Source organism: Varanus komodoensis, unplaced genomic scaffold (assembly GCF_004798865.1).
Source record: "Varanus komodoensis strain SLA01 unplaced genomic scaffold, ASM479886v1 scaffold43, whole genome shotgun sequence".
Classification (NCBI taxonomy): Eukaryota; Metazoa; Chordata; class Lepidosauria; order Squamata; family Varanidae; genus Varanus; species Varanus komodoensis.
In genome coordinates, this window is record NW_025335985.1 from 1,293,002 (window position 1) to 1,313,707 (window position 20,706).

Sequence of the window (20,706 nt, forward strand, 5' to 3'; positions counted from 1 at the left end):
TTTAGCAATCTACTGAAGAGTGGTGCTGTAATTTAATTTGGAAGTCGTGGCAATGAACATTACAGGAATGGCAAGGGATAGCCAAGGAAGCATAAGAAAGTAGAGTGGGGACAGAGTGGGTGACTGGAAAACACAATTGATTAGACTGGAGCTTGAGGTCCAAGGATCGCAGAGAATATTACAGTGTTAAAAGCGTGTTATGCCTATTAAGGGCCATTTTAATCTTCTGGACTTTGTTACAAACTGTTAACACAGCAGCTTTTATATGCATTAGTAACTAATTGCTCCCCAAAGCTCTCTTCCTTTCCGTGCATTGCAAATGAAAACCAGCTCCTACAACTGAGTCTCTTTCTGGAGATCGATTTTTGTGGGTAACATGTCTTGCAACTGTACAAGAAAAGAGAAGAGATTTCTGTTCACATCAGAGTCTGTTACTGAAGGCCATTCAGGTGAGTAAATGCAGCTTCCTCTCCAGCAACTAGATGTGTGCAGAATATGATTTCATATCCTTTCAAGAGCAGAGCAGAAGCCACTTCTATCATTAAAAAGGCTTTCTATTTTTGCTTCATTCCCTCTAATGGTTCAGGTGACTTTATACTGCAAGTTAATGCTTGTTATTTTTCCTCCTTGGTAGATAGTCTTGTTTTGACCTTTTGAAAGTGTTCTTTTGGAAAGGCAGATAATACTCCTGTAGTCAATGCAGAATGCCTGAACTTCCCAAACTTTGAGTGCAGTGGTTTCTTTACATAACTGTCTCCTAATAACCCTGTGCAGATGTTTGATATATTCATGTGGGTGTTGAATGCTCAACTCTTATTATGCAAATTATAAACAATCAAACATTGATTTTGGGCTACAGGCAACATTTTTATGTAACTAAAAGAGACAGGCATTATGGGCAGGCTTTGCATAACACAGTGTCTGGTTATCTTCAGTTAGCTTCTTAGTCAGGATGCCATGAAATAAAGTTGTTATGAAACTGACTGTGTCTCTCGTGGCCTGCCCTTGTCAAGCTGAGTGGCCTCTCTACAGAAGGCATTTATGCGTGATCATGATTCTTGGTGCATGATTCTTTGTGGGAGTTCTCCATTCTCCAGGATCTCTCCTACTTATCACAGCCATTTTCTTGCTGTTTTTTAAAACAGGATAACCAGCTATCTGTCAGTGCGCGTACACACACACACACGTGTCTGTGTAATTCTATGCCACCGCACATTTTATTTGTCCAACAGAACCTATAGGAAAGCAGAGAACAAAGACCAGAACAAAGATCATGCAAATTTATGTATTTAAAATGATGCTTGCTCACTCCTGCAAAGAAAATGGAAGCAGCGGCCTTGGTGAAGTGCTGGGTTAAATGCTTCCTGTAGTGAAGTCCTAAGTCCTGCTCAAAGTAGGCCTGCTCACATGGTCAGCTTGCTGGTTGCAAGCCTCCTTGAGCTTTGAATGGCTTTGCGTAAGCCCTGTTTTTTCACTGGAAGCCTAACTTGCGAGTCTTCCGTTTCTACCACCACCAATAATTGCTTGCATTCTTGTGGGTTTAGAAGGCTTAACTTGACTATTCTCGGAAAGCGTAGGTCAGGGGTCCTCAAACTTTTTCGACAGGGGGCCAGTTGAAAGGCGGTGGTGGCAGGCATGCCTGCCGCAAGGTAGCGGCTTGCTCGCTCAGAGATCGTTTTCTCTGAGCGAATCCGAAACCTCTGAGGCGAGCTGGATAAATGGGCATGGCAGGCCATATCCAGCCCACGGGCCGTAGTTTGAGGACCTATGGACTAGGCAATAGCTAGATTTCTTTCTCTCTGTCCTTTTTATCTTCCCTGGTCTCCAGCTCCCTTACCTTTGCTAGCGCTTTTCATTTCCCTCTCCTTGTTTCAATAAGAATCAATTCCCATGGCTTCTTGGTGCGACTTTGCAAATGTGCAGGGCTCAATCCCTTTGTGTGTGTATAGAACCATGATTATGCCTGTTGACCTGCTCCCCCCGCCGCATGCATATTAGCAAAAATATTCTACACAGGATGTCTTGCTCAAAATAGTGGCTAAGAGTGCATGTTTAGAAAGGGAAAAAAGCCCTACAGTTCCACTAGGTAACTTATGCCCCCAACCAGCATCACCTTCAATGTATGGATAATAAATCTTACTTACCAAGCTATTTATTTCTTAATTAGATTTATATCTTGCCTTTTTTCTTATAAAGAACTCAGATGAGGGAATGCATGTGCAGTGCTTTGAGCATGCAAAAACGTGGTGCAAATACTAAGCATTAGGATTAAATAGAACTGGTTTCATTGAAGTGAGTTCACCTAAGCTCATCTCAGGTGCTGTTGACTTGCTGGGGCACGCTGGAACATGTCTAGGCCAGATGATAGGTTTAGGGTACAACCGTGTGCATGTTCAGACAGGAAAAAATCTGTCTAAACATGCTGGAAGCTGTAGGACTTTTCTCTGTTTAAACATGCAGCCTTAATTATAAAGAAACATCTGGTTCACAGTAAAGCTTTCAGTGGCTTACAGGTGGTTGATCAAGTTGGAACACCTGATCAGCATCCACATTTTCTTTTGCAACTTTTGTTAGCTTATTCGGGCTTCTATTTTTATTAAATTATTAAAACATTTTTATGCCGCCCCATTCGCCGAAGCCTCGGGGCGGCTTCCTTCTCTGTTGAAGGAAGAAAGAAGGCTATAATGGATAGCTCACTTAATAAAGTAACCCATTTAATCAGAAAAAAGAAAACATAAAGAAAAACAAAATATGGAAGACAATATGGCTGTACAGTGGTACCATGGCTCACAAACTTAATCCATTGCAGGACTCTAGTCGTGACCCAAATTGGTCGTGGGCCAAGTCAAATTTCTCCATAAGGTTCAATATAAATAAGGTTAATCTGTTCTGTAACTATTTTTTTAATCAAAAAAAATTGAAGCAAAGTGACGAAGAACAACAAAGATCGTGGCCATCTCCCCCCCCCCCCGCAAGCGCCAGTGCAGCTGTCTCCCCCTCCCCCACCAGCATGAGCTCAGTCGCAGCCATAGACGGGTGCGCTTGCGGGTGCGCTGGGGGAATGGATGCCATCGTGCTGCAGGGGGAGATGGCTGAGATTGCGGTTGCACTCATTCAGGGAAGACAGGTGCAATCGCGGTTGTGCTCGGGGGCGGGGGGAGATGGCCAAGGTCGCGGTCGCTACCCAATGCAGAGTTCGCGACCTGAGTCAAACTGTTTATGAAATTTTTGTTTGCGACCCGATTTGGTCATGAACTGAGGCGTTTGTGAGCAGAGGTACCACTGTATTTTGTGTTTTTCGGTTGATTCTGTCAGGTGCCAGAACAAGAAAACAAAGTTTCATTTCTTACTGGGCTTCCCTGAAAGCCACACTTAAAAAATTAATGGTACTCTGAATTGGCTTCCAGGCTGAATAACCAGGGCTGCAGAGAACCAGCTTGGAGGAGAGCCACAAGGGGGTTTGTTTCGGTGTATTTACAGGTGCTTCCACACAGCTGAGAACTGCCTACATTATGGAAGACATGCCTGTTTATGGGTGTTTTCCCCTCCTTCTCCATCTAGATAAGATGTGTGACCAGATCAGCAATGCTGTCCTTGATGCATATATTAAGGTTGATCCAGATGCCAGAGTGGCTTGTGGTAAGTCTTACCTATGGTTTGACAAAGCATGTGGAGGAGAGCAAATTACAGAGGGCTCATGCTTTTGTTTTTCTTTAGGGTAAGTGTAGGGAACCTCAAGCCTTGGGCATCCCAATCAGACCCTTTGGAGTTCCCCAAAAAGCTGTCCACTTTCCCCAGCCCTATCTCTTTTTACCAATTGTTTGTTGACATCCCAGCTTTTGAGCCACCTCCCCTCCCCATTCTGATGGGCTGAAATGTCTTCCCTAAGTCTCAGCATTTGTCTGCAAGGTTGTTTATCAGCCATTTTTGTAATATAATTGCGAACCAAGCACAGCAGGAGGAGCTTTTGTTTTTTCTGCTACATAACTGGCTCCATTATGATGTTATATTCTTTTTGGCGTCATACAAGACCCTTTTTATTTTCTCACTATTTTAATGTTTAATTGATTTTAATTGGGGTTTTAGTATGTTAATGGTCGGATGCTGTGGGGTTTGTTTTATTCTGCTTATTTATTGTAAGCTGCCCCAAGAGGTTTGTAGGGGAGGGCATAGAAAAACTTTTAATAAAATAATAAATAATTAAAACAAATAACCTCTAGGTGGCACTGTAGCACAGTGGGTTAGTGCAAACACAAGAGGGACCCGCAACCCTTTCTGCCCTTAGAAATAGTACCTACTTTTCCTGCTCTAAAATGTTTGCCCAGAAAGCCAGTTAGACACAAAAGTGAAACTGGAGGATGTTGATGTCATCTCAAGGACACTTAAACAACTGTGAGTACAGAATGATGAGTGCACAACAAAGTGTGTGGAAAAGCTACTGGCAATTACAGCTTAAAGCTGGATTCTTACACAAAAAACCTCCTGCAACAGCCAGCATGGCTGGCTGGTTGGCTGACAGGATGAGTTTTTCCTATCTAAACATGCATAGCACTGCACTCAAAATCATTTTAAAATGGGGGGAGAGGTTGCACTTAGACATCACCAGGATTTCTTTCCCAGTGGGGCATCCCAGCATGATTTTGTGAAGCCTCACCTGCCCCCGCTCCTACGCTTAGTTTTAGGGCTGCAGCTATGCTACACTATCCAGTGTGGAATCACAGGTCTGCCTGGTTTTCAAGGACAGTCACGCTGAACACATTTCCACTTCCATGGTTGTTAAAACCTGAGACTGCATAATAGAGTATAGCTCTTGAAACTACAGTTGAGTTATTTCTAGCATTTAGGTACCGCAGAAAGGTCTGCAACTTCTCTACCAATTAATCAGATAACGTTTCAGTTGATTCAACTAAATTAAACCAACTAAAGCTTGCAATGTATGTCTGTGAAAGCGGGACCATAAGGAAGGCTGAGCGCAAAAGAATTGAGGCCTTTGAATTGTGGTGCTGGAGGAGACTCCTGCGAGTCTCCTGGACCGCAAGGCGATCAAACCGGTCAGTCCTAGAGGAGATCAACCCTGACTGCTCTTTAGAAGGCCAGATAGTGAAGATGAAACTCAAATACTTTGGCCACCTAACGAGAAGGAAGGACTCCCTAGAGAAGAGCCTAATGCTGGGAACAATTGATGGCAAAAGGAGAAGGGGACGGCAGAGGATGAGGTGGCTGGATGGAGTCACTGAAGCAGTCGGTGGGTGTGAGCTTAGGTGGACTCCGGGGGATGGTGGAGGACAGGAAGGCCTGGAGGAATGTTGGCCATGGGGTCGCAATGGATCAGACACGACTTAGCGACTAACAACAACAACAAAGCTTGCAGGTCTAGTAAGAACAGAACAACAAGCAGCAGAACCTTTAGACTGCAAAAATCAAGAGACATAAAATGGTCTTTATATGCAGGTAGGCCTTATGGAGGAGAAGGTTTCGTGGAGGAAATGGCCTGAATGAATATCAGCCTAACCTCTGCATCCAGGGCCAGGCCTTACCAGATATCTTCAATATGCAAGAGAGAACCTATGTACTGTCTGGACAAAATGAGCAAAAGCTTTGTCATAATATAGCTGCTAAAAGGCTGACACTGTAAGAACAGTTTTGGACTTAAGATGGGATTCTTTATCTGATCAGGAATTTACATTACAGGACTTGCTCCCCCCCACAGCCCCCCCCATACCTCAGAAATGCTAATGCTTCCCTGCCCTTCAGAGGTACACTCTTATATATGCTAATGGTGTACCTGTCCTGAAGGTTCTTTTTGTATTGTGCTGTCTTAAGCCCTTTTGTTTTATTCTAATGTGCCTCTAGCTTATCCTGTATGTGAAACTGTGTAAAACTCATAGGTTATAAAAGCTTCTTTAACAGACTCCATCTAGGTAACCCCTTTGGGGGCTCCCTGCATGCAGCATGTATTTTCTATATGTCTGAACTGTAAATGTTCTTTTCATTGTACACCCCAGAAGACTCTCAAAGAGTGTTCCCCCCCACTCCTATCAGTACCTTCTATTGTGGAAAAGATCAGCCTTAGGCATGTCGGTAACTTTATTGTACTTCCTTTGCTTCTGCAGAATGTGTGGCCAAAACTGGGATGATCTTGCTGTGTGGTGAAATTACTTCCAAAGCTGTCATTGATTACCAGCAAGTAGTGAGAGACACCATCAAGAGGATTGGCTATGATGACTCATCCAAAGGTGCGCTGGGTGTGCTTGCCAATGACGCTACCAAATTGACTTTAATGAGCCAGTGGAAATGGAAGACATTGTATGTGCCCTATACACGAGGAAAGATCTAGAGGGTATTCAGAATATCTGGGTGATGCTTTGACTTCCTCTGAAGTTATTCTTTGGAGAACTTTTTAGTTAATAGACACTTCTGTAAAGGGTATGAGCTGAAATTTGGGTTTGGGGATAGCTTTAGTGATACACTGTTAGCCAGGAGTGTTGTAAAGAACAACGTTTTCTGGGGCTCTTTGAAACAGCTTCCCCAAGTGTGGTCCCCTCCAGATGCGTTGGATGGCAGTCCTGATCCCTCCAACCACTCTGGTCACTGGTCGCTTTGGACCGGAATGAAGGGGGTTACAAGCCAACATACCTGGGTGGCTCCAGTCTGGGGGAAGCTGTTTGGAGCACGTATGTGTTAGCCTCTTCCTGGTATATGTATTTTTCAGGTGTTAATTTTAGCATTCATGGGAGCAATGGCTGTAAGTGCACATCTGTGAAAAGAGAGGGTGCAATCCAAAGAAAGTTACACATGCCTAGCTGTTTGGCTAGTGTGGCTAAACTGGTGAAACATTTTGGGGAGAGCTCTGAGCTGCTATAGAACTGTATACTGTCAGCTGTTTTAATTATCTGTTGTGTCTCATGGTAATTTGATCGCTACTTTGGCTAGCTACTTTCCAAGTGTGGCTAGAAAGAAAGATCCACAAATGTAATATTCCATGGAAATTGGTTTTCCTGATCTGTATCTGCTCCCACCTGCAAACTACCTTGAACAGATACAGCTTTCACATAAGAGAGGAGGGTAGGCTACAACCCTTCCGTAGCATCTAGTTTCCTGTATGTAGGATATTTCTTGTCGGGGGAGCATTCAGTCATGACGTTCTGTCCTGTGTAACCTGCAGTGATACCATGGAGGAATGAAGTGGGAGAATCTAACATTTTGGCTCTTCTGATTCCCAGCCATCCCAAGGGCAGCTGCAGGTCCAACCTTGCAACCCTCACATCTCCCACAGAGCTTAATCTGAATGTCTGCAGACCTCTCCTCTTCCCACTTTTTTTGAAACTCTGAGTATGAAGATACTGTGATTTTGTCACAGGTCACTTTTCCCATTACCCAGCTCCACACCAAGCCTGATTTTTGTAAGATCTTGCATGAGTAAGAGGGATCTGGAGATCTGGAAAGCTTGCACAGTTTTTGTGATTGTTTTGGTTGGCTTAAGAAGGTAATGAGATGGATTTTGGATTTATTTTTTGTTTATGGTTGACATGTCTATCTTTGTTTTGTCCTTGTTATTTGCACTGAGCATTTCATTCATTTCATTTCCTTTCACTTTATTTGTATGCTGCCCCATAGCCCATAGGGCTCTCTGGGCAGCTTACAATAGAACAAAACAAAAAACAAAAAAACATATTTCATAAAAATACAATTGTACATTAGAGCAATACAATCAATACAATATGTAACTGTAAGCGATACAAAAATCAAACAAACCTGGGTAGGCAAATCCACTACTGAGTCATCCTGGCTACAATCTTATACTCATTTAGAAGAAAGCTCCATTGAGCTAAATGTGAATTTATATCCAAGGAGGTTTGTCTTAAGAGTAGACTGTCAGCTCCGTAAATGTCACTGATTTTATCTACCTACATTATCCAACCAAGTTGTCCATTATAGTGGCATATTTATATCAACATCACAGGATTAGATTATAAGACTTGTACTGTGCTTGTCGCCTTGGAGCAGCAGTGCGAGGAAATCAAGCAGGCCATCTCATGTGGAACACATGATGAGGATGTTGCAGCTGGAGACCAGGTAACGCATTCCAGTCTGTTTTTCTCTCTGGATCCCTTCAGGCACCATGGAATGACCTCTATTGTCTAAATAAGGAAAAAGGATGCAAAAGATGAAGTTGGGTTATATTTGTGTGTAACTTTAATGTCAGATGGAGCTTATTGGAAGATGATGAAATGGTTATTTCGTCAGAGCAGACTTGCACTTCTGAGCCAGTGTGGCACTGTGGTCAGAGTGCTAGAATGGAGCTTGGGAAATCTCGGTTCTAGTTTCCGCCTCACCATGAATCTGGTTCCAGTCACTGACTCTGTCTCCCTCACAGGGTTGTGGTAGGATAACATGGAGAGGAAGAGAATCATGTAAGCTTCCTTGGGTTCACTCAGCCCTTAAGCTTTTGTTATTAAATACAAGAACCTAAGGGGTTAACCCCAGGACATGATGGAGGTTTTCAAATAGCAGCATGGGGGTATCCTGGGAGTGTATTTCAGCTATTGGCCCTGAAGATGATAATGCTGTTGGAAATAGTTTTCAGGAAATGTTCATTCTGATGTAATGCAGATTAGAGCCTATCAAAGAAACCAGTAAACTGATTGCATGACCTTGTCCATTCTAATGCAGGGCCTGATGTTTGGTTATGCCACTGACGAAACCGACGAGTGCATGCCCACAACTATCCTGCTTGCCCATAAAATTAGCGCAAAGATTAAATCTCTGGCGAGCAATGGAACTTTGCCCTGGATTCGACCAGATGGGAAAACACAGGTTGGTAAAGAGCAAGAGTTGTCCCTAGATGAGCATAGCTGTGACCCTGAGAAGTCAGACACATGCTTATGTCCCACTGGAATCATCAGGACTCTGGACTGGTCCAATGGTCGGCATGTCGTGAGTGGAGCCGGCTGGAGCCAGGGGTCAGACTAGATGGCTCGGGAGGCCCCTTCTGACTTGCTCTGTTTCTGTGTTTCTAATACAGGGCTCATGAGCCCTGTCAAAGACACTCGGAAACTGCAAGATTACACGCAACAAAACATGGAACTCTGGAAGACCCTCTTCTTTGTGGTTTGGGAGGTGGAAACTCCAGTGAGAGTTAAATGCCTCTTGAAAAGGCATTTGCTCAAATAGGCTTTCCCAGCTTAAAATCAGTCACAGTGCTGCTCTGTCTTACTGATTTTGTTGTAAAGTTTTAAAGGTACTTATTGGTTTATACTGCTTTAATAGTGAGTTTAATAGTGTATCATGTGCTTTTATTTAAGTCGCTTGGACATTCTGGGATGGCATGTGATGTAGTAATAGTTTAAGGCTATGCAAGTATAGGCAGACAAGTCCTACAACTACAAGCTGGCTGGGGAATGCTGGGAAATGTGAGACTTTTCTTGTGTACATATTCATGCGATTGCACCATAAATAAGTATAGCTGGGCCTCATTGCATTTGCCAGTTTATATAGTTGGCTGAATTAAGTGGCAATTTCCTGGGTGTGTGGGGGGAGGTGTCCATTTGAACAATCCCCTGTAATAAACTCCCTGTGCATAGAAAGATAGCATGTGAGAGAACAGACTAGGCTGAGCTGCTAATTTTCTACCCAGCAGGTTTTGTTTTAGTGGAGAAGCATTCAGACCTGCTCACCTTGCTTATCTCCCACCTCAACTTGCTAAGGTGGAATAGTCCAGACAAAGGTTTACCACTTGATCCTGCCTATTGACTAAAATGAACCTACCTGAATTATCTTCTTGGCAGTGTTCTCAATGGGACTTCCTGAGAGGGTCATTGGTGGTTCTGAAAACTGTGGAAACCTCTTTTTAAAGGAACTGAGTGGAAAACTGTGGAAACCTCTTTTTAAAGAGACTGAGTGTTTTGATAGCTAGCTGCTCAAATTCCTTTACCTAAGAAAAGGGAAGGATTCCCTGTTGCAGTTTCCTAAGCACCTAGATCCCCGGGACAAATGTGTCTCCCTGAGATGATTGTCAGGATGGAAAAAAGCCAGCAAGAAAGAAGAGGGTCTTGCCATGAAGATTACTCACGGCAGGCTGGATTTGGCTGATACAACAAGCAGCAGTGGTGTGCTGCCCATGGAGAGTTGTCATGTTGTGCAACCTGGGTCTGGGGACGGGGGCGCAGGATAGTTTGGATTCCTAGAGCTGAGATCCTCATACCTCGGAGCTGTGAATTGCTTCTTCATGGTTCTTCCCTTTGCCCTCACAGCCAACATGGAGAACACCAACAGGACAAAAACATGATCTCAGAGGAAGGGGGGTTAGTTGGTAGGGAGTGGAAGAGGTCAGAGTACAAGATACCTAGGCATTCCCCGGCCTTCTTCCCTTCCTCCCCAAAGCACAGCAAAATGCTGAAAATCTGGGGGAAATGCTGGATGGAAGAAGCAGAGAGGTAAAGCACCTCTGCTTTTCCTCCTGCTCTGTGCTCCCTTGAGTTGATAATCCCCACAGGGTTGTGTCCTGAGGCTGCAATCCTGTGTTTACTTATCTGGGACTAAGGGCCATTGAACTCGGTGGCTCTTACTTCGGAGCAGATAGCAGAGGATGCTATTGTCAGACACGTCCCCAAATAATGTCATGGTTTTTCTTGTTGTTGTTGCTCTGGAGGAATGAACAGTAGAGACACCTCGAGATGTGTGGTCCCTCTGAATATATGCAAAGTCCAGTGGAAGAAAACAGACATCTGTATTAGGTTGTCGTCTAATCTTGCACTGGATCTCCCCAAATCCTCCTGCAGCTTTAAGCCCATCTCTCACTCTGTTCAGTTTCAAACAGCAGCTGTTTGCTTTGCTGCTTTACTCCCACCAGCAGAATTCCACACTCATATTCCAGCCTACCAGTAGATTTAAATAGACATCACTTGCCCTTAGTTCCCACTGGGAAAATACGAGCCCACCTTCTGGGATCTGTAGCTAGAGATCAGGTTAACTGAAAATAGTCAAATCCTGTTTTTGACATCAGGATATTTTCCTTAGTTCAATATGCTAAGTAGTCTGTATACACAATTCTAGGTCTGCCTTGAGGCAAAATGAAAGTTCCCCTTACAGTCATAACCACACTTACCAAAAAACCAAAGAGGATATAATAGGAGTTCAGTGACACTTATCTTTTCAGTAAGCACTTTTAGGACCAGAATGTAGTAAAACAACAAGTCATTTGGTTGACCGGCCGAAAGAAAAGAAAAGACACACATAAAATTAATCAGACTTGTCTGTGTAAGTTGTAAGAACTGTAGGGGAAATTTTGAGTTTTAATAAAACTCTTGGAATACAGTAATTCTAAGTGGAAATCCTATTGCCAATCTCTTAGATCACGATGGAATACCGAGATTCTGGCGGTGCATTAGAACCCCTCCGCGTGCACACCTTGGTCATTTCGGTACAGCATGCTCCTGGGGTGCCATTAGCGCAAATACAGAGGGAGCTGATGGGCAGAGTTGTGAAAGAAGTGATTCCAGCAAAATACCTGGATGAGAACACCATCTATCATCTCCTGCCAAGTAAAGCATTTGTCGAAGGTGGTCCTAAGGTACTGTACCTCTGGCAAGCAGACCTGTAAATGCGACACCCTCAAAAGTAGAACCAGGGCATTACAACTGCCCGTGAAGGACTCTTGCGCCTTGCACTTCCCTTGTGCTTTAAACACGCTCATTTGGCACACGCATCTGTGGCCTTTTTTTTTTTTTTTGGAAACAAAAATGTAGCAAGACCACTCCACCATACACCTATACCTCTGCCTCTTCTGAGTGCAAGATATTTTGTTCAGCAAATATCTAGAAACACAACCACCCAATTGTACAGCTTGTGTGAGTTTTCGACTTTACTGGGGACACCAGGATATTTAGTTAAAATCCCAATGATTTAAATTTAAAATTTCTAGACTTTACTCAAAGAGCAGTTACATTTGTGTTGCAAACCGTGTGTGTGACATAGGTATGGCCTGCTGGGAACTCCTGACTGAAGGGCAGAAACCTTTCTAGAAGAATGTATGAATATCTGAAGCTGCCCTAAAGTAGCAGCTGCTGTCTCCAGGAAAAAACTGCTTTCTGCATGTGGCCATAGATGTCCACCAGGTGGCACCACTTTATTTAGGGATGCTTACCGAAGTCTTTGCTGCTGAATTGTTTCCTTGATGTTGGGGTCTATATTAGGAGAACATTTTACAGATATGCAGTCACCTAGCCAGCATCCACTGTTATTCTGGATCAGTATTTCTGGAATCTGTGCAGTGAGGACTGACAACTGGGAAGGAAGGAAGGAAGTTATGTTAAGCCAGCTTTCCACAACCTGGTGCCTTCAAACATCCACCCGCATCCAGTCTTTGCTAGCATAGAGGATGGTCAGGGATGATGGAAGTCATAGTCCCAAACTGATGCAGTGCATCATCAAGTTGGGGAGACTGCTCCTAAGCTAAATTCTATAGTTATGAATAAAGGAAGGGCTTTTTCCCTCTAAAAAAGTTGGGCCGTAAAAGCAGAATGCTAGTATGCTTTTGCAGAAAGACAATATATATAAATATAGGAATGTGCCTGTATCTTCTGGGACCTTAAATTTTTAAATTTTATTTTTCTGTTTCCTTTGAGGTTAAAAATGTTCTCCTGATAAGTATAATTTGCCTCTTTGTAGCATTTCAGCAGGAAAGTGTGTAATGAAAAAGCTTCCGCTTTCCTAGATGATAAAACTTGTTCTTTCCCATGTAGTATCTGTATATCATATTCCATAGGGCATATGGTAACATGGGAGGGAAATGAATGAGGGCAAAAGGTCCCCATCCAATTGTTGGGTTAGCAATCCAATCTCCAGATGGAGGGCTCACATGCATTTGCATTAGCCACCAAGTTAAAACCACCCATAGGAAATGCAGTCCTTATAACAAATACTACAAAATAAACAGCTTATAGTGGAATTTTATAAATGTCTCTTTAAACAATAAGTCTTATTTATATCAGTGGAGCTTAATCTCAGGTAATTGGGTACATAATTGCAATCCCAATATCCCTTTCCCTTTGCTATTGTAGGAGTGCATTGATTTTGTTATCTTGAGAGCTGAACTGGAAACTCTTCATGTCGGCAGCATAAATAGCCTGATGAACCTTTGTGTGTGTTGCTGTTTAGGGTGATGCTGGCTTGACTGGCAGAAAGATAATTGTAGATACGTATGGAGGCTGGGGAGCCCACGGAGGAGGTGCTTTTTCAGGGAAAGATCCTTCTAAAGTTGATCGCTCCGGAGCGTATGCAGCCCGCTGGGTGGCCAAGTCCCTGGTGAAAGCAGGCCTCTGCAGGAGAGTGTTGGTCCAGGTAAGAGGGAAACAAATATTACTTTCGGGCAAGTAATATAAAAGGGAAATGTATATCTTATCTAGGGAAATGTTTAATGCTTCCTGATAAAACTGCTTGGAACAATTTTCCTATCAGATTTATGGCTGCTGCTGATCCTTTCTTTTCGTAGACTGGTATTGTTACCTTCATCCTTGGTAAACAGGTGCCAAAGGAGTAATGTTCCAAAGACTGTGCAAGAGTACAGAACAGCTTCCTACCTGGCTGATAACAAAGTGAAAAGTAGCATTTAGGAAAGCTATTAGTATCATGAACTTCTCTGGAGTAAGTGACAGTGTTTGTGGGGCACTCACTGGTCTTGAGTGCCAATGTTTACATTGAGACACGCTTCCCTGATTTAGCCCTTTCTTTGGGAGTGCAAGTAAGTTTTACATGTGTCCTGAATGGGTATACATTTGATGCTTTTTTGTTAGTGAATGTGGCCAACTAGTTCATTTAAAATCATCAACCTCGCTTTTATGCAGTGAATTCCTCACTTGACATAGTGTCTAAACTGCTGAAGGTTTCAGCTGGGAGCCCTTTTCCACCTCTTTCTTTTTAAGGTATACATGTATGTTATCCATTTAACTATACTGAAAAGTTATTCAGATAGATGTGATTAACACATGCTTCAGTTGTCTGGAAGCGGTCTCTTACTGGTGGGATTTTTCCCCCAGGATGTGTGAGACTGCTCCAAGGATCGCTTTTCACCTGATGTGTTCCATTTATACCCACTGTGATGTCCCATGTTGGTTATGTCTAGCATGAATCAGTCTAGTGTTTTCCCCAATCCCTGATAGCTGAAGGGCACTTAAATTAAAATTGGAGAAGCCCTTCACTCTGGCATCCCAAATCACTTATTTAAGAGTGTCAGAGACCCAGCCAGTGTAGGAGGCAGAGTACTGGACTTATACAAAGGCAACCTGGGTTCAATTCCCCACTGATCAAATTACCTGGAAGAGACCCAAAGGTGTCTCCATACTAAATCAAGTCCTCCCCATCTTCACTGATCTTGTGTGTCCCTCAGCTGTCTTATTCCATTGGACTGAGTCACCCTCTGGCCATCTCAGTGTTCCATTATGGCACTTCGGACAGATCAGAAGATGAGCTGCTGGATATCATTCAGAAGAACTTTGATCTTCGCGTTGGGTCTATTATAAGGTTAGATTTTCTAGAATGGATCATACCTACCTGTTGTTAAGGTCTTGTGGAGCATCACTAATGTGCACTTTCAGCACATACAGCAACAAAAACCTGCAGCAGTTTCTTATGCGATTCCACCTCCAAGCAATATGGGTACAAGAATCATGAACCTTTTAGTAGTTTTGATGTAATCATAGTAAGCCATAATGACCCTGTTCCCATAATGATGTAATTTTTTAAAAGCTTAAAAAACCCTAAGCCAGAAACAACCTCAATTCCTATCATTCTTGCTACCCACTTTTTTTGGCTGCATATACCACTGCTCCATCACAATGAACCTGAAATTCTGGATTGCCACATTGTTTTCTTTTTCCTTTTTTGAAAATTTTATTAAAAATTTTAAACTAATACTAAAAAAATTAATCATTACATACATCGGATTTACTGGGTCAACCCCCTGCTACATATTTTTTAACATTCTATAGTCATATTTAAATCAGTTTATAATAACTTGAAAACATCTCTAAATTTACGCCAAGACCCTTTTCTCCAGCCAATTATTAAAAAAATCCCAAGTTTGCTAGAAGTCAGTGTCTTCTTTCTCCTTCAGTGATAAAGTCAATCTATCCATTTCTGTGCAGTCCAAGATTTTTCTTAAAATCAGTTCATCGGTGGGTAGCTCCTCACTTTTCCAACAACTAAGCAAATGCAATCCTCACTGCAGCGATTAAGTGTAACATCAAGTACATTTCCTGTCTATTAATGGCTTCCGATATGATGCCTAACAAGAAAACTTCAGGTTTAAAAGCAAAGGGTTTTTGTAGTATTTCCTCCAGCCATTTATATATTTTAATCCAATACTTTTTTGCATTATCACAAGTCCACCACATATGATAAAAAGTACCCACTTTATGTTTACATTGCCACATTGTTTTCTATGGACAGCAATCACTATTTGGTCAGGGGGTAGATTTTGAATTGATGGCTCAAAATGAACAGCGAGTCCTTTCTGCAGACAGGTCTTCACTCCATACTTCTTCCTCGCAACAACAACCCTGTGAGGTAGGTTGGGCTGAGAGTCTGTGACTGGTCCAGAGTCACCAGTGAGCATCACGGATGAGTGGGGGACATGAACCAGACTGCTGGTTCTCCCATTCAGCACTGTAGCCACCACACTGTATGGACTGCTATGCGTAGTAAACAAATGTTACCCCCTTGCCACTTGACTTCCTATTTCTGTAGAAACAGCAAGATGCAGTTTCAGGTAGTGTTGCAATATTTTTGATGCTGCCAATCTATCTTGTAGTTAATAGAAATGGAATATGCTATATTCTGTGTATGAGAATCCTATTTTAATAGATATTTAACCAGTGGTTGAATCAGATACATTAAAGATGCTGTTTGTTGGAGACCTCATGACCCTAGTTCTGCTTTTACAAAATCTATAGTGTCTATAGACATGGTATGTATGTAATGGTGAACTATGAGCTAAACAGCCTGTAGTTAGCTGTGGCTGCGTGGGAGCATGTGAGTGTGCCACCCTGGCCCTTCCCACTTTTAAAACAACCCAGGAATGCCCTGTATCTGAGTAGCTGTCAGACATGTGCATCTGGTATTCTGGACAGTTTAGGTTTAAACAACCCAGAGTTTTACCCCAACAAGTAACTATGATTTCAAATTCTGGATTGTTTAACCTAAACAACCTAGAGTGCCACACTCATGTGTCATGAGAACAACTCAGGATCAGATGGGCAGCAATAGCGGGCACTGATACTCTTTACAGTGGCAAAGAGGTTTCTTTTCCAAGCTTAGATGGAAAAGCACCCGCCACAGATTGGTGACTGGACTGACTTCTTCCTGGTCTTGCCATGTTTGAGTGTACCTGCAGCAACTGTCATATGAATGCTTAATTAGGGGCAAAGTTGCTTATATTAACAGATACAGTGAAATGCAATGAAAATGTTAATTTTTCTGCCCATTTTTCTTTGTTTTTCCTTTTCACTCTAGGCCATGGGTCCTCAAACTACGGCCCGTGGGACAGATTCGGCCCGTGCCACTGTTCGCCTGCCTCCCATTCGTGTGGCTCGCTCGCTCGGAGATGGTCTCCGGGCAAGCAAGCCACCACCTGCCTCCCGTATGCGTGTGCTCACCACTGCCTCACAGCTTGGGCGGGGAGGTGGTGGCTTGCTTGCTCGGAGAGGGTTTTGGACTCACTGGGAGATCTCTGAGTGATCAAGCCACCGCCGCGCGTGCCCGATGCCGCCTCGCACATGCCTGATGGCACCTCACCGACCCACACCCCTGGGCACCCCCATCTCACCGACGGTCACCGCAGCCTTTCAACTGGCCCCCTATTCAAAAAGTTTGAGGACCCCTGCTCTAGGCAGTGGTTGCTGTTTGTTTATATACTTGATGTTTAGAATTTTCCTTCTGGGGGGCATTTCTGGGGGATTGTTGCTGTTATTATGATGTAAATAAAAATCAAACAATCTGGGAATGGATATTCCTGGTGAGTTTAGTAAAGTAGAAGTGGATGAGCCTGCGAGCAAGCACACTGACTTGCTCTGACACTCTCATAAATAACCTATGATTTCTTAAACATGGCTTGTTTGATCATATGAACTGGGTTTGTTGTATTATTGTGCACAGTAGTGGAAATACATAATGATACTGTCTATCTTTTTTGCTTTTACTTTTGTAGTTTTTCAGCTAAATTAGGCCTTTAACATTCCTACTACAGAGTCAATTCCACTGGATTTACCCTTACTAAAAGGTAAAAGTAGAAATGGTTATACTGCTAGTCTTGTGAGATAACAGGTGTGTTTTCTTTGCTTATAGGGAGCTGAACCTGAAGCGTCCAATTTATCAACAGACTGCATGCTATGGACATTTTGGAAGAGAAGAATTTACATGGGAGAAACCTAAACAGCTAGTTTATTAAAGCTGTTTTGACAATGAAGTTTTTAAAAAAACCAATTGATCTAAACCAGCAGTGAGGCTATCAGGGTGGATCATTAGTCAGCATGACTAGATTTAAATCATGGTTTTCTACATAATTTGCAGGCATGCCTGCCTCCCCTGTAGATAGAAGAACTTTTATTACAAACTAGGTGTCTTTTACATCCTGTTGCCATTATAGGTTTTCTTCTCCAGGGAAATAATATGGTAAACCTCAGGCTATATACAAAAAGATCCAAAGACTTCCAGATCAACAATCTTCTATTCATTGAATTTTTTGAAACTTAGTACCAAGAGGTAAGTGATTGATTCTGTGTACATACATTTGCAAAGGAATAATGAAATTAAGGTCTTTGTCTCAACTCTGTATGTTTATTTTATAACATTTTTATTGTGAAGAAAAGGCATGTGATCTCTGCAGACATAAATTCACATTTTTGAGAGCTGTAAAACCAAACATTTCTTCTAGATAGAAAAATTATGCAATAATCTTACAGAAACTTCTGGAAGAGCATGACATTGTAAATAGATTAATGGAATTCATTTACCAATTTTTTAAAAAAAATTATAAGAATGTATCACCTCATGCTACATGATTGAAAACTAATCCTTATTTCATGATGAATAACCTTTGGACTATAATGTACCTTAAATAGAAAAATATCTTTAGATACATTTTTCCTCAAAAAATCCAATTTAAATTTTTAAAATGTTATTTTTTTTTTATAAAAATCATTTTTATCCATCCTGGAAGCTACTGCAAATAAGGCATTTTAAAGATAAATTAACAATAATTGCTTTTTGGTGCTCAATTCTAATTCATTTTTATGGTAATGGCTTGCAATTAAAATATAAGTACATTTGTACACCAAAGTCTGCCCATCTGTAATACATTTCCATAGGTGGAAAAACAGCTTGCGGAAGGAGTCTTTATCAAGAAAAAACACATGAAAGGAAGAGGTTAAATACTGCTCCTATAGTTAAATTCACAGCATATTCAGCAGCTTTTCAGCAAAAGCAAAAACAGAGCAAAACATTGGTTCACATGCCTCACCCCCTGTGTTGAAAGAACACAGGAAGAAGCATGGGGCCATGCAGGCTGCCATTTCCTAACACAGAGACACACAGCTGACAGGTCGTGCAGCCACACATGTCAGAAACCAGACCTGGGTCTCTCCCCTCTGCACCTTCTGATGGAGAAAGAAAGGGCATTATCTGCGCTCCATGTGTTTGGAGCTGCTCTACGGGTCTTACATGATAGAGCAGGACAGAGCCCTTTTTCATGCTGGCCAAATACATGGATAGTTGGGCAGTGTTTCTGGTGCGGGTGAGGAAGAACAGCCTGTGTGGCCCTGTGACACTCATCCCATGGTCTTGTGCTAGTGGATCGGACCTCTGACCCTGTGCACGGAGCATGCCTTCCTATTGTATGGGGAATGCTCTTCTAGTCATTCAGGGAAGAGTTGGGGTAAGCCCTACAACCTGCTTGCTTGCTTGCCCGCCCACCTGGCCCAGGGGTGTACAGCCTTTGCAGGCCTGAAGGGGCCACATAGAAACACACACATTTTCAGACCTGCTCTCTCACTCCTGGGTAATTCCAGGCCTGCGCAGCAAAGTTGCCCTCTGGGCCCCAACCCTTTCCCTCAATGGGCAGGAAGAACATTAAGTGCAATCTGCTGGTATGTGATGCATTCAGATCTCATCAGTGGAATGTGGCTCCAGAGGGTTTGTCCAAAACGGAATCCCTCCCTTGGGCTGAAAGGGATTCCTCTATCTGCTCTGTCTTACCCACTCTAGCACCCTCCAGATGTGTATGACCAAACTCCCATCATCCCCCACCAGGCTGAGAAATCCCTTCAGATCTGGAAAGGGGTCAGGCAGGGGAAGGCTGTTCTACACGCATACCGGAAAGCAAGTTCCACTGAGCCCAGCGGAACCTCCTCCCGAGTAAAGCACGCAGCGAGTTCCTGCCTTATTGCATCAGCTGCCTGAGCGGTAACCTCTGTAGCCCCAGGATCACGTCATTCGGTCGTCAGCCGCACGTGGGCTGGGCGCGGGCAGACGCGGAGATCAGCTGCCCGAACTGCGGAGAGAGGCGTTCCAGCACCGGAAAAAGGGGGCGGGCCATGCCGAGGTGGGCGTGGCTTGGAATGGAGGGCGGGGCCCGTCGGAGAGGTCGTGCATCCACCGCAGAAAGGGCGTGGCCCGAGACGCCGGCTTCTGTTCTGGCGGAAGAGGCCCTTCCATCGTTTTGTGGCGTTACAAACATAAACGTTAAAATGTAGAGTGGTAATTCAAGAGCGTGCAGGCGAGACTTATCGGTTAAATCTGATGCCCTCTCAGATTTGATTGAGGGAAACAAAAACGGGAATTTGCCTACGGGGGACAATGCAGGACTTCATCGAAGTGTACTGTGGCAGGAAAGGGTTGTCCCATACCTCCACCAGAAGCGATGTTGTGTCATCTGAGATCTCTCTGAAATTTGTCTAAACTCTCCAAGTTGGTGGCTATCGCTACATCTCACTACTTGCAGTTTCACGACCCACCAGTGTGAACAAAAGAGTAAGCGAAGGAGGAATCCTTTGCCTATTTGGAAAGAAAAAAGTCCTGACCCGTGCTCCCTAGGAACTTGTAGGAACTTCTTTGTCCAAACATGCTATAGCGTTGCACCCTTACACAGCATTCATACACTTATTTGAGAGTAAGCTTTGTTAAACACAATGGGACTTACTTCCGATTACATATGTACAGAGGTACGCTACAACTATTTCATTAAGTGTCGTCTACTAGATCTTTATTGATGAACTTTAGATTTTTTAAAACTTAACTTTATACACCCAAAGAGTCCTAATGTAGTTAGAAGTCATTATTCTAGAAACAACCAGGCTACCGGTCTGTAACTGTAATAATAGTATAGGCTCTCAAGATACAGAGAGCGGAACAATGATATATAGGATACATAAATATTTTGCTGGCTGCGTCCAATATTTTGCCTATATTAAAACAGCCAGAATAATAACAGCTGTAATGAAAGGAGACAGCAAAACATAAGCCACATAAAACACGTTTCAGGAAGCAGGCGGGGTCAACAGACTTAAACTATCATTTGCATCAACAAACAGCATAGGCCTCCAAACCCCAAACCAGCCGCCAGCTGAATGCAGACATGCATTCCCTCGCATGCACTGACACGTGTTTACCGCTCGAACAACGCGATCCGAGACTCGATTCAGCCGATCGATGGGA